This window comes from Agelaius phoeniceus, chromosome 3 (genome assembly GCF_051311805.1).
Source record: "Agelaius phoeniceus isolate bAgePho1 chromosome 3, bAgePho1.hap1, whole genome shotgun sequence".
Lineage (NCBI taxonomy): Eukaryota > Metazoa > Chordata > Aves > Passeriformes > Icteridae > Agelaius > Agelaius phoeniceus.
Genome location: NC_135267.1, coordinates 2,884,751 through 2,897,819, shown reverse-complemented (window position 1 = coordinate 2,897,819; position 13,069 = coordinate 2,884,751). Strand labels below are relative to the sequence as shown.

The 13,069-nt window shown below is 47.5% G+C and overlaps 1 protein-coding gene across 10 annotated transcripts in view; it reads right to left on the bottom strand.

Annotated features, from left to right (window-relative positions):
- Window positions 1-13,069, bottom strand: part of EXTL3 (exostosin like glycosyltransferase 3) — a 150,171-nt gene that overhangs the window by 41,892 nt on the left and 95,210 nt on the right. For 7 of the 10 annotated variants that reach the window (XM_077176476.1, XM_077176474.1, XM_077176473.1 and 4 more), the window contains one exon: window positions 12,957-13,059. The exons of 2 other annotated variants lie outside the window; for them this stretch is intronic. The gene's annotated coding sequence lies outside the window, so the exon portion shown is untranslated. Of the gene's footprint in view, window positions 1-2,354; window positions 2,713-12,956; window positions 13,060-13,069 lie in introns of those variants that run through there. One more of the 10 variants, XM_077176480.1, reaches the window with a different exon arrangement.

Genomic DNA, 13,069 nt, shown 5'->3' with positions numbered 1-13,069 from the left:
AATGGTGTCCTCTTAGTTGGAGAAAGAGCTGGAATGATTATTTAGTCAAGTGCTTGTAATGGCCCTGCAATGCTCAGCGTGGTATTTTGAGAAAAATATCTGTGGTGTCAACGTGCCCCCGTGAGTTCTGGGAACAGCAGCACAAATAAGCTGAATTCTTAATGTTTGATGCCTTCAGTTTTCCATGGGGTTCTCCAGTACCCCATAAAGAGTTTTCAGTTCCTTATTTCCAGAACATTTATACGGAGTTACTGCTTTGGTGAGCTCCATCCCTCAAATCTGAGTGCAAACAGCTGATGGATTCAACAGTTATTGGAAGACTAACAGGTAAGAGCAGATGCCAAAGCCCTGTTTTATTAGAACCCTCTGACAACATTAAAGAGCATCTAAAGCTAAGCAATGTGTCTTTTTAAGGAAATTTTTATTAACTGGTATCGAACATGAAAGCCAATTAATACCTGGTGGCTTTAAGACAATCTGTCTGCTGCAATCACAGCAAGCCCAAATGCCTCAGCCACGAGTGCTGAGGCTGCTGCTGTCACTGAGCACCTCAAAGCAGCCAAGTTCTTGCAGAGTTAGTGGTTTAACAGCTCCCCTGGACTGGCAGCAGGATTTTCAGGACAGAGCTTGTTGGTAGGGTTTTGAATAGCTCACATCACAAATGGGATTCCAGGGCCAGGAGGGGAAATTCCCAGAGGAAGCATGGATATTGTGGGAACACCCTGCACTCCAGAGGGCACCCAAATAACCCTCACCATGCAGTCCCTCCTGCCTGCCCACAGCACAGGGTGGAGGGAGCCCAAATGTCAGCAGAGAGGGCACATCTGGGAAGGCTGGAGCTCCTTTTGGCTCCCAAATCCTCCAGGCAGGAATCTCCAACACACAGCAGCTATTTTTGGAGGGAACAGGGGCCAAATGTCCTCAGAGCAGCTCGAAAAATGGGCCACAGTGCCAGCACAAGGCTCATGCAGATGAAGGAACTGCTTCCAACACAAGCTGCTGTCTCCCAGCCATCATCCCAAAGATCAGACTGGTTCCAACTCACGGAACTGGTTCCAGCTCACTTCAGGGACCATTTGGAAAATAGATGGTGAGAGGTGCTAATGGATGAGCAATCCACAAACGCCTCTTCTGGACATTCCCAGTAGTTATTTTGGACAGAAGAGCCAGCCCCAAGCTGTGCCATCTCACTCTCATCTCAGTGCTGGTTCTGATTGCACAAAATTTCCCTGAGGGACAGCAGAGCTCTCTCCCTTCCAGCCTCACACCATCCCAGGCTGGACAGTGTGTGAGTTTTCTATTGCCACCCACTGCACAAAGGCTGCTGGTGGTGGCCAGAGGAAACACCTGATGGAAAAGGGAAGCCATTCCCAGAGGTGGGAAAGCTGCTGGCAAACACAGTTCCACTGTGAACGTGCCACGAGGATGGACACGAAGGCATCAGCCTGGAACAAAGTCATTAAGATGGGCACAAAATTCACAACTCAATTTGGCCTCTGTAGAGAATCCAAAAAAATACTAAGGAAGCACTAGGATGGCTGTGTTACATTGAAATAAAACAGTATTAGATCAAGCCAATGATCCATTCACTTCAGCCCCTCACTCCTCATTTCCAGCCTCTTTGGTGTAAAATAACCATAAATCATGGGCATGGAACAGTTTATTCAGGACAATTTCCCCCAAACCATTAACAATAGGAGTTGTAGGAGCCCTTGAAGAATAACAGCTGTCCACCAAAATACCTTTTTTTTTTTTTTAAGCAATCAATCACAGACATTCTTATAGTACAGAGTCTGAGCTGTTAAAGAAAAAAAGGGGAAGGGGAAGGGGAAGGGGAAGGGGAAGGGGAAGGGGAAGGGGAAGGGGAAGGGGAAGGGAAGGGAAGGGAAGGGAAGGGAAGGGAAGGGAAGGGAAGGGAAGGGAAGGGAAGGGAAGGGAAGGGAAAACACACCAAGCACTCAGTTTCACAGCTTCCTGCAGCAGCAACTTCCACAGATGAGTTCTGCAAGTTGCCCAGAGCAGCTGTGGCTGCCTCTGGATCCCTGGAAGTGTCCAAGGCCAGGTTGGACAGGGCTTGGAGCAGCCTGGGATAGTGGGAAGTGTCCCTGCCCATGGCAGGGGAGTGGAATGGGATGAGCTCTGAGGTTCCTTCCCATCCAAACCATTCTGTGATTTTTAAGGGATTTCCTTTCACCAGCTTCAAACCCAACACTCCTAATTTAGTTCCTGCTCCCTTCTCCAGCATTACACACATCCACAGGGATGTGCAATGACAGGACTCACACCCAAATCACAGCAGATCCAAAGGAACAACAGTCCCAAAGCCACCACCAGAACAAGAAGTGCCACCTTACCTTCTCCAAGCTGCCTGACATCCCACCACATGCTCCTCTCTGCACCAGGCAGCACAAATCTTTTCAATCCTGGCAGCCAGCAGAGTTGGCAGGGAGGCAGAAATACAAGGATCCTACTGCCAAGGGATAATTCCAGCACAAATCTGCACTTCTGCTATTGTCTCCCCCTTCCTGATGGACACCCTGGTTCTCCAGAACACTCCTTTTGTGGAGCAGCCCTCCCTCTCTTTTATCCAGCGTCCTCTCTAACATCTTTGTTCTGTTCCCATTCCACTCATTTCCCAAATTTGTGCCTAGTTTCCTTTTTTTTTTTTATTTTTAATTGCTCTCAATATGTCACTCTATATTAGTCAACAGCAGATTTATTTAAACGTGTCAATGCTGTTGCTTAGCAGATCTGAGTGTGCTTTACCATTTCAGCCTCCTTCAGAGTCACATGTTCCCCTTCCCAGAGCTCCCCAGCATGTTTGGATCACCAGGAAGTTTGAGGAAAACAAAAATAAATCTGATTCTAAAGGCAGGCCACTGGCCTGCCTGGGAAACCTTCAGGAAAACAAAAAAAACCACCTCCAAAAACAACCAAGAAGAGGAATTCTGCCCCAAAACCCACATGGTTGTATTTCTCTGTTAGGAAGCAGCACCAGGTTCTGGTTTTCTTCCATTTTCTACCTTTTACCCATGAGTTTCAATAGGAGTAATCAAGTAAATGATTATCCAGAGCTTTGGAAAGGGTCTGATACAGAGCCAGTATCAGCTTTCCCCTGCAGCAGCTAATTTTAGGAAATGGCCTTCAACCACTCTATAAAAGTCTGGGAACACCCAGGTGAGAGCATGTTCTGACCTTTGAAATTAGATTTGGGTCTTTGCCGAGGCAGAGAGAGAAGATAACGCGCAGCTAAATCCCCCACAGGAGGTTTCCAGCTCAGGCTTTCTGAGCTCCCCACAGTGCTGGTGTTGATTTGGCCACTGCCCCCAGGTTCCAACCTGCACATTCACAGCTGAGTGCCTGGAGAGCCCAGAGGCCCCAAGCAGCATCAGCTCCACACATAAACTGTGCCACAGCTGTCCCAAAATGCTGATGGAATCGCAGAAAAGCCCTCTGAGATCACTGAGTCCAACTCACAGCCCAGGGCTGCCAAGCCCACCCTAAACCATGTCCTAAACATGACAAAATTCTTTATGATGTTCCCTTGGTTTTACTGAGCAAAACCAAGGAAACATCACCCTTCTGCAATGCACTGAAGCAGAACAAGCCCAAACTCCCAAGAGCACCCCAAAACCTGCCCTGTGGCCACCAGCAGATGCCAAGTCTGCACATCCACCGAGGGCTCTGACTGTGAGATCATCTCCATGGCTTGGCTCCACTCCAGGTGCATTTCCCACGTTGCCCCTAAGCCAACCTCATCTTCTGCTGTCCCAAAATGCTGATGGAATCATGGAATCACAGAACCATCAAAGTTGGAAAAGCCCTCTGAGATCACTGAGTCCAACTCACAACCCAGGGCTGCCAAGCCCACCCTAAACCATGTCTCCAAATGACAAAATTATGAAAAGGACTAAGCAAAACCAAGGAAACATCACCCTTCTGCAATCCACTGAAGCAGAACAAGCCCAAACTCCCAAGAGCACCCCAAAACCTGCCCTGTGGCCACCAGCAGATGCCAAGTCTGCACATTCATCAATGGCTCTGACTGTGAGAGCATCTCCATGGCTTGGCTCCACTCCGGGTGCATTTCCCACGTTGCCCCTAAGCCAACCTCATCTTCTGCCCCAAAATCTGCAGCTCAACCACCACCCTGCATCCCTCCCATCCAGGCTGGTTTAGAATCCCAGAATCCCAGAGTGGTTTGGGTTGGAAAAGACCTTAAGGCTCATCTCCTTCCAGCAGGGATGCCACTCACTAGATCAGGTTGCTCAGGGCCCCATCCAACCTGGCCTAGGGGGAATTAAATCCCAGGAACTGATGCCATCAACACCATCTCCAGCAGCTGCTAATTCCACACTCAGAGTGCAGATCACATCCGAGAAATGAGGTTCACAACCTTGGGAACTGATACCACAACCTGAGACAGCCCAGCTGAAGACAAATCCCACAGCAGGACCTGCCAGAACGGCTGCTGATGGGTTTCCAAAAATAACCCAGTCCCCTTTCCACGGTGCCTGATGTCCATTTACTTACAGCCACCTAAAAATAGCCCTTCCCGTTTGGATCGATGACGGGAGCAGACAGAAGTGAAAGGAGCTCATCACTCCACAAACACGGGGCTAAAGGAGATAAAATACTTTGGAAATGCAGCACAGGGAACAATCCCACTCTGGCCTCGAGACAGCCAGCTGGATGGGCTTAATGATTCTTCTCCAGCACCAGCTGTGATTGAATTTATTTCCATTTGGTGTGATTAAAAAGAAAGAGACAGATAAAAGGGAGAACAAAAAGTCCAAGATTTCAAAAGACACTAAAAATAAAATAGTTTGTGCGCTCTTGGCACCCTACCTTGACAATTTTTATATGTGTCAAGCTCAATAACCCAAAAGGAAGGCACGAGTCATTTATAGGTGGGGAAACAAAGGCATGGAAATGTTAAAATACCAATTCAATCATCAATAAAATCAACAGCAGGAACAGGTTTAAAGGGCAGGTGTTCCTGAGGCACCTGCCTATATCCATGCCCTAAAATCCTTGTGTATTTCCTCTTCCTGGAGCCATTTTAAGAGTTTCCATTGCCTGGCAAGCGCAGATCAATGCTGAGGAGTTCAGTGGCTCCTCACCACGAGCTCTAGCCCATTTAGCTGATCAAAGGCTTTGCTCACACCTCGCGGGGAAAAGGCACTTCCTCAAAATTCCAATGTACAAGTTTAGCAGCAGGAGGCCTAAAATTAATCCCTTTATTTAAACATTAACAACTTTTAAGCGTCTCTAAGCAATTGTGAAGGTTTTATTAGAGAAGGCAATGAAAGCTCATGAGCAGCCAAGCCAAGAGGAAGCCAAGGTTACCTGCACTCACTTTCTGAGCATTAACTTTGACAGCACAAACTCGCCCTGCAGAGGGGTTGTACCTGGAGTAAAGAGGACAGCAACACCTTGCTGCCAGCTGAAGCCTGTGGGCAGGGATGAATGCAGCAAATCCTCCTGGAATCCATGCCCATGGCCATGAAGGGTAAGGAGATGTGCTGTGGGCAAACTGAACCTCGTTGATTTGTCTTCTGAAACCATCCTTGGCAGATGCTGATTACCCTGACGGCAGCAAGGTTTCTGATGTAGCCTCCTGTGTGGATATTCAGGTCACTGAATATCCTCCTGTGTGGATATTCAGTAGGAAAACCAATGATGGGAAGAGGAGCCTGGAGAGCTGGTGGACCCTCCAGCCCAGCACAGTCACACCTGAACTGGACAAAGCCTTGAGCAATCTCATCTACCTCTGCCACAAGCAGGACATTGAATTAGGGACTTCCAGAGATCCCTTCCAAACTTGTTTGTTTTACAATTCACAGAAATGCCAGAGAGAAGGTGGAAGCCTTTCCTGCAGACATCTGAACTAGATAAAGCTGTAATGGATAATAAAAATAACTCTTAGTGAGTTTTTCACTGGATGTATGAGCTGGTGGCAGAGGAGCCTCCCAGCACACTGTGCTTCCCTCTCTTTAACGTTTACCTCTGGACACAGGAATCCATCTCTTCAGTTAAGACACTTTCACCACTTTCACACTAAAATTCAACATGTTTTAGTGGTATTGTAGGACTTAATACTTGTAGGAGGTATAAAACATTCATGAGAGCAATGCTGTGAGATTAAATGGGTTGGGCTGGCATTAGAAGACATTTAAGGGACAGCCTTTTAAGGACCAGCTCTCTGCTCAACCACTACACAATCATTTCCACAGATCCTTCCATGTATCCAACATGCAGGGAAAAGGTGTGCACATCCCACCCTGGATCCTGCCTGGTTGCTGTAGTGGAAGGAAAAAAAAAGCATGGATTAGATGCTGTCTGAATTGCAGATGTCACCAGGTTTGGCCTTTTTCTTAATGCCTCCCTGTTACTGGAAAGTAACTATTGAGTTTCACCAAAGTCAAAAGCTCCTCTCAGGTTCATTTCCCTTTCAGCTGCTCCAACAACTGTCTTGCCAAAATCCATAGAAGACAAAATCTATAGTTCCTAGGATTCACATTTTGGAATGGCTCCAAATGCAGAGCAAAGGTTTCACCCTTAAGACACTCTAGCAAGGCACACAGCTATCTGCCTGACTTCGCTGGTCCTGATCCAGATGGAAAAAAAAAAAAATCCCAAAAAGCAGAAGTCAGTTTTTTTGCTGCCAGGATTACCTGGATTAGTATCAGCATCCTTCAAGGACATGGTCTAACACACCCGAGTGGAAATCACCAGTGCTGGATGCAGCTCCCTTAAATCCTCTAAGCCTCTGCTTCTCTGCTGGAACAGCTAACTGCTGATAAACTTATTTTCAGACTATTTTCATAAAACTGAAGGTCAGCAAATGATTTGCTAATGAAATCTGTCACATCATTCTCAGCCTGATGCGTAACTCAAGCCAGCTCCACCGAGCGGAGCGGCAGGCAGGGTCAGCTGCCTGCTCTGAGGTGTGGCAGGGCTGTGGGGTCACCAGGCCTTGGTGACAGATTCCTCAGAGCCACATCTTACAGCAAGCTGTGCTCTGCAGCCTCTCCAAGCCCTGCACCCACCTCTGCAGAGTCTGTCCGTGTTCAGTGACACGTTCTGGCTTTGGTGCATCCCTTGGCTCTGCACAATCTGTCCCCATGCAGCAGCTCAGAAGTCACCCCTTGCCCAGGGTGGCTTTGCAGATGAAGGATGAGACCTTGCACTGATCAATTCCCAGCATCTAAAATGATCCTGACTCTTTTCAAGGTCACTCTGAAGAAACTCAACAGTTCTGCCCCCAAAAAAGTCTCCAGTCTTGGGAGGTTGTTCTGCTTCCAACCAGAGGAGGGCAACCACACACGTTGACAACAGGCAGCATCCTTCTGCCTGATACACAAAAATGCACTTTATTCCCATTCCCAACCACCAGAAGAGTCGTTTCATCTTTCCCATTCTGCCTTATGTCTATTCCCTTCTTTGTGTATTCCCCATACAGAATCACAGAATTACAGAAAGGTTTGGGTTGGAAGGGACCTTAAAACTCATCCAGTGCCACCCCCTGCCATAGGCAGGGACACCTTCCACTATCCCAGGTTGCTCCAAGCCCCATCCAGTCTGGCCTTGGACACTTCCAGGGATCCAGGGGCAGCCACAGCTTCTCTGGGCAACCTGTGCCAGGGCCTCCCCACCTTCTGAGTAAATAATTTCTTCCTAAAATCTAACCTAACTCTGCCCTCTGTCAGTTTAAAGTAGCAGGGTATATTCCTGTGCTAAACAGAACGTGAATTTCTCATTCCTCCTGCTCAGCAGCAGTTCTGCTGGCTGGACCCAGAAGCCATCAAGCTTGTCCAAACTGTGTGTGCCACTGACTTAAGGAGAATTCATCATTCCCAGCTGGGAACTTGGGCACTGGCAGCAAGGAAATGTCTGTGACATGGCTATAAACAGCAAAGGGACTGGGGATATTTTCTCCCTCTCGTGTTCTCCTGCCTGCCCTGCTCACACAAACCCTTCAGAGCCTGCATCAGGCTGCTCTGAGGCTCTCCTGCCAATTTTGAATCATGAGATGGAGGTTAAAGGGTCTGTTCAGGAGAGCAAAACAATCTTAACTTTTATATCTTGAGGGAGAATATCCTGCAAGTAACACCATTTCTCAGCATTTAGCTGGAAAACCCAGGGAAAGGCAGGAGTTTGTGAGAGAGGCCCCAAACTCTCAGCTCTTCACCCTCTCCCTGTGGACATTTCAACAGCACAAGGCACTGGAGGTACAGGGTGAGACACAGGGATTCACTCAGCACACAAAATGGGACTTCAGCAGCCCCATCAACTCTGATTTTTAAGGATACTCACTTCTCAATCATCATTGTGCTCTGTGGTAAAAGCCACTTTACAAGCTCAGCTGATCTGGGATGCTGTTGCATCATCACCTGATGTTGATAAACAAGTATTGAAGAGAAAAAATAAAAAAAAAGAGGCAAACAAATCCTTCTCCTCTGGCCTGGGGTGGTTTTTTTATCAGTACCATTATCAGGCACTGATAAAAGGGGAAGAAGGAGCTCTGTGTTTTTGTTATGGGCTGCTGTGGTCCTGTTTTGGGTGTGTTCTCTGGCCCAAATCCAGGGGTGTAAGCCAGCTGACACCCAGAATTTTCATATTCTTGAGCTTTCTCACCTGCCCAAACACCCAGGCCACATCTGACTTGCCTTGGAGGTTTCATTCCTGGTTTTGCCAACTTGTGGATCAATGGCAGCTGGCTGAGGCCACCACTGGTGGACAAGTGAGTGAAGAGAGCAGCTCCTCATGTCCCAAACCTGAGCTGTGCTCCCATCTGGGAGCATTTAAAAAATCCCACTTTTACACCACTCCATGGCATTCAGTAACAAATAAATCCCACCAACCTGGGGAGGGTTTTTACTCCAGCATGCATAAAGGAGAAGTTGAAGTGACAGGGAACTTCCCTCCCTGCCTTTTGTGGGGACAACACAAACCAGCAGAGCAGAAAGACATCCAAAACATCCCTTTTCAAAGCAGCAACAGATCTTTGTGTCAAAGGAGAGATTTCACAAGGATGGGCATGGCTGGATTCATGGCAAAACAATCAAGCACAAGCAAGAGACACATGACCATTTCTCTTTCCTGAGAGTGGAAAAGCTTTCAGGAGATTTATAAAATTAAAGCTGCTGCTGTTGAGCATCTCAAAGGGAAAGGGAGGGAGAGGAAGTGTTTCCCCCATGCAGCTCTCCAGCAGCAGCTTCTGATTGTACTCAGTGGGAAACAAGGAGCACTCTCAGCACTTTCCCTCCCATGGAGCTCCAGGCAGAGGGGAAGCTCAGCAGTTTGCAGGATTTGGGTCCCTCCTTTTGTTCCCCTTCCCTCTCTGCCTCCCCATCCTCCCCTTGGATGGAAAGACTGAGGAGAACAGAGAAATTAAGGAATTGGAAGCCTCACTAGCAGCTACTCTGAATGCAGGCACATGAAGCAGCAGGATTCTGATGGTGACATTTGGACCACAAATGAAGTCCCCAAGAGTAATAAACAATCAGGTAAAGAAATCTGGAAAGAAATTACCCAGCACATCTCATCTTCCTGGCCCCCATGAGATCCATATAAAATGTGTTAATGCATCTGATTATGATCTAAATTATGTACAGAGGCTCCTGCCAAGCACTCTGTGAAGTTTCTTTATTGTTAAGTTGGAAGCTGTTTAAGAACGGTCCAGTCATCATGTTTCAAATTAGATTTGGGGGGAAAAAAAACATATTCCTACTTTATTGCTGGCTCAGAACATGGGAGAAGGTCAGGATGTGGCTTTTCTCTGCTGAAGGAAGAGCAGGAAAGGTCAGGACAGAACAGCAGAAGAGCCACTCTGTTCCCTGTCCTTTCCTGTCACCTGAGCTCTGTGCCTTTACTGTACCCACACATGCCAGAGAATCGCTGCACTTTCAGCTTTCTACACATTTTTTGTTCCTGGAAGTAGGATAAAACACCAAGGTGTTCCCATGCACACTCTTCACAGACCCAAAAACTTTGAAGGAAAGGATTTCTGGAAGAGTTCTGCTGAGAAAACACCATGTGAGATTTCCCTCACACCTCTGAGGGCTCCCTGAGCTGTCACTTATGCTGCCAGTCCTTTGTGCTGCTGTAAAAAAGCTGGTTCTCTCTCCACTCCAGGACTGGAGCTTTGTAAAAAACAGAGATACACCACTGCCAGGTGCAAATTCAAATTTGGGAGAGCACCCATAGTTTGAACTGCAAGCCTGGCAACTTAATTATACTTTATTGCTGACTCAGAACATGGCAGAAGATCAGAATGTGGGTTTTCTCTGCTGAAGAAAGAGCAGGAAGAGTGGGCACAGAACACAGAAGAGCAGGAAGAGTGGGCACAGAAGAGCCACTCTGCTCCCTTTCCCTTTTACACCACTGCCAGGTGTAAATTCAAATTTGGGAGAGCACCCATAGTTTGAACTGCAAGCCTGACAACTTCAAGAGTGCTGAAAACTCCACCAGCCCAACCTGTGCTTTGGGGCTGCTCTTCTGCTGCTGTCTGGCCAAGATTTTGCTCTGTGGATCAGCATCTCCTTCCCCTGCAGGGCTGGATTTCCAAGTCAGAGCCAAGGTCACCTTGCTCAGAGGAGCTGGATTTTGAAAGCAGGGTCCCTACAGTTATTAAAAGTCTTCCATCCATTATCTCTGCACTTCCAAGCTCACAGCTGCAGCCACAACTGCATAAATCTGGACTAAGCAGGGCCCTGTAGAAGTGGAATAGGATATAAATAGTTCTTACAGGTTTGTTTTGTTCTATATATGTATATAAATCATACAAACACACATATATATATTTGCCAGATATGTCTGCACCTCATTGAATCATGGAATGATTATAGCTGGAAAGGACTTTAAAGCTCATCCCATTCCACCCCTGCCATGGGCAGGGACACCTTCCACAATCCCAGGTTGCTCCAAACCCTGTCCAACCTGGCCTTGGACACTCCCAGAAATCCAGAGGCAGTCACAGCTTCTCTGAGAATTCCATTCACCTCATCAGCACTCTTAGAGTAAAGAATTTCTTCCTAAAATGTCATCTAACCCTGCAGATCTGCAGGAAGTCAGGGATAAGAACTTCCATTTCTAGCCACCGTGTAGTGGTTTAAACACCCAAAAAATGCTTTAATGTAGGATCACAGGCTGGATCCCAGCCAGGCAGCAGCACTGCTTTTAAAGGAGTATTTATCTCCATAAAACACTTCCTAAACAACGTGCTCAGTGCTTGAAAATAAAGCCTTGCTAAACAACCAGATTTTTAACCTGGAATTCTGCATGTTGGCACTCTCTGCTGCTCCAGGTAAGTCTGATTCCCTTACACAGCATGGTGATTTTCTTTTCAAGAAGAAAAGGAATTTTCTCTTTCAGTTTAACTTTGAGGCAAGATGGAAGACCACAGCCTGGCCTCAAAGCTGTGAGATCTTTTGAACTCCAAGTCAGCAGGCTCTCACAGGAGCTGAGCTCGAGGGCTGCTCTGGAATAAATCAAAAAGGATTTACTCTTGCACTTGAACAAGGCAGGAAAGAAAAACTCCACAGATGCACAGATATGGGGTTGGGGGTGGGGAGACAGCTAACAGGTTTTTTTAAAAAGTAATAAAAAAGGCAACTTAAGAATGCCATGATGGTTTGATAGTCACAGTCCCATAAGCTGAACACCACCCTGCATGGTTGGATTTCCTGCAGGAAATCACAGGCACAGTTGCTAAGCCTGCTGGAAGCAGCTCAGCCCAAGAATACACAGAGCAGATGCTCCAAGCACGGCTCCCAAGGACACAGTGCTCCTGCAGAAATCCTCTGACAGGGACTCAAAGCAGGGGCTTGGACTGGCCATGTGTGTGTGTCAGTGGAGCTGCAGCTGTGATCTCTTCACAGAGGAGCAGAGTTCATGGCCACAAGGGACCTTGAGAGCACCTCGTGTGCTTTGTGCTGAACCACAGCCCATCACACCTCATCCAAGTTTTCCTGAGAGCAGGAATCAGATTTAGCAGCCAGATTCTGACTGGAGTGACTCTGGTGGCTCCCAGTCACAATCCACGTGCTGCTTCCACTCAGAACTGGGCTGACAGAGCAGCTTTGTGCAGGATGCCACTGCCCCGTGGTGTCCTTGTGTCCCTGTGCCAGGAAATGCCACTCCCTGACTCCTTTGCTTCACTCCTGACACCTTTGCTGGAGCCCAAACTCAGCAGCAATTCTGACAATACTCCAGAGCCTGAGTTTGCCTGAAGGAGCTCAGCACAGGGCACATAATCTCATCTCATCCTCTGGCTTCCTTACAGGAGTGAGAAGAAAACTGGGGAAGGAGAAATGTGCTGCTGGCAGCAATTCCAGCCTCTGCAGTGAGGTTGGAAGGCTCCCAGAGAACCACACACCCCACCAGAGCTGTGATCAGCACCCATGGACTAATCCTCACACCTTGATTACAAAGAGTTTGGGGACAAGAATCTGCCCAGAGAATGATGCTAAAGAAGAAAAATGTTCAGAGCCCAACTTCTCCCTGAGCTGTGTGCAGGGATTTGGATCCCAAGGCACCCAGACACTGAGCTCAGGCCATTAGTGACATTCAACACTGCTTTTAAAATCAGAATTGAAAAGTGCTGAAACCAGAGTATTGTGAAATGCTGCTTCTTCGCCTGCAACTGCTGCCAAATGAATTTGGCTAAAACTTTCAGCAATTAATGGATGATTAAATGAAAGAGCTGATGGCCAAAAAAATATGTAAGGAGCTTGATTAAAGCTCTGGGGGTGGCACTGTGCTGGTCCTGCCCTATTTTTACAAGCTTTTCTCATCTCAACATTATTTCAACTGGACTATGGGGAGGAGGAGAGTGTTTTTAGAAGGGTGTGAGACGTTTTGGTGAATTATGTGAAAATCCAGCAAGGGAAGAAGCAACTTAACCCCAGGCATGGGGCAGCCTGACACTGCAGAGCTCCTTTGTGCTTTACCTGCTGTCCCTCAGCTCCTTGGCTCAGACCTGTCCCACATCCCACATCGACTCCTTCTCCACCTCTCTTCTTTCTCCCAGTGCTGATCTCAAGGGTTTCCCTCCTGTTTAACA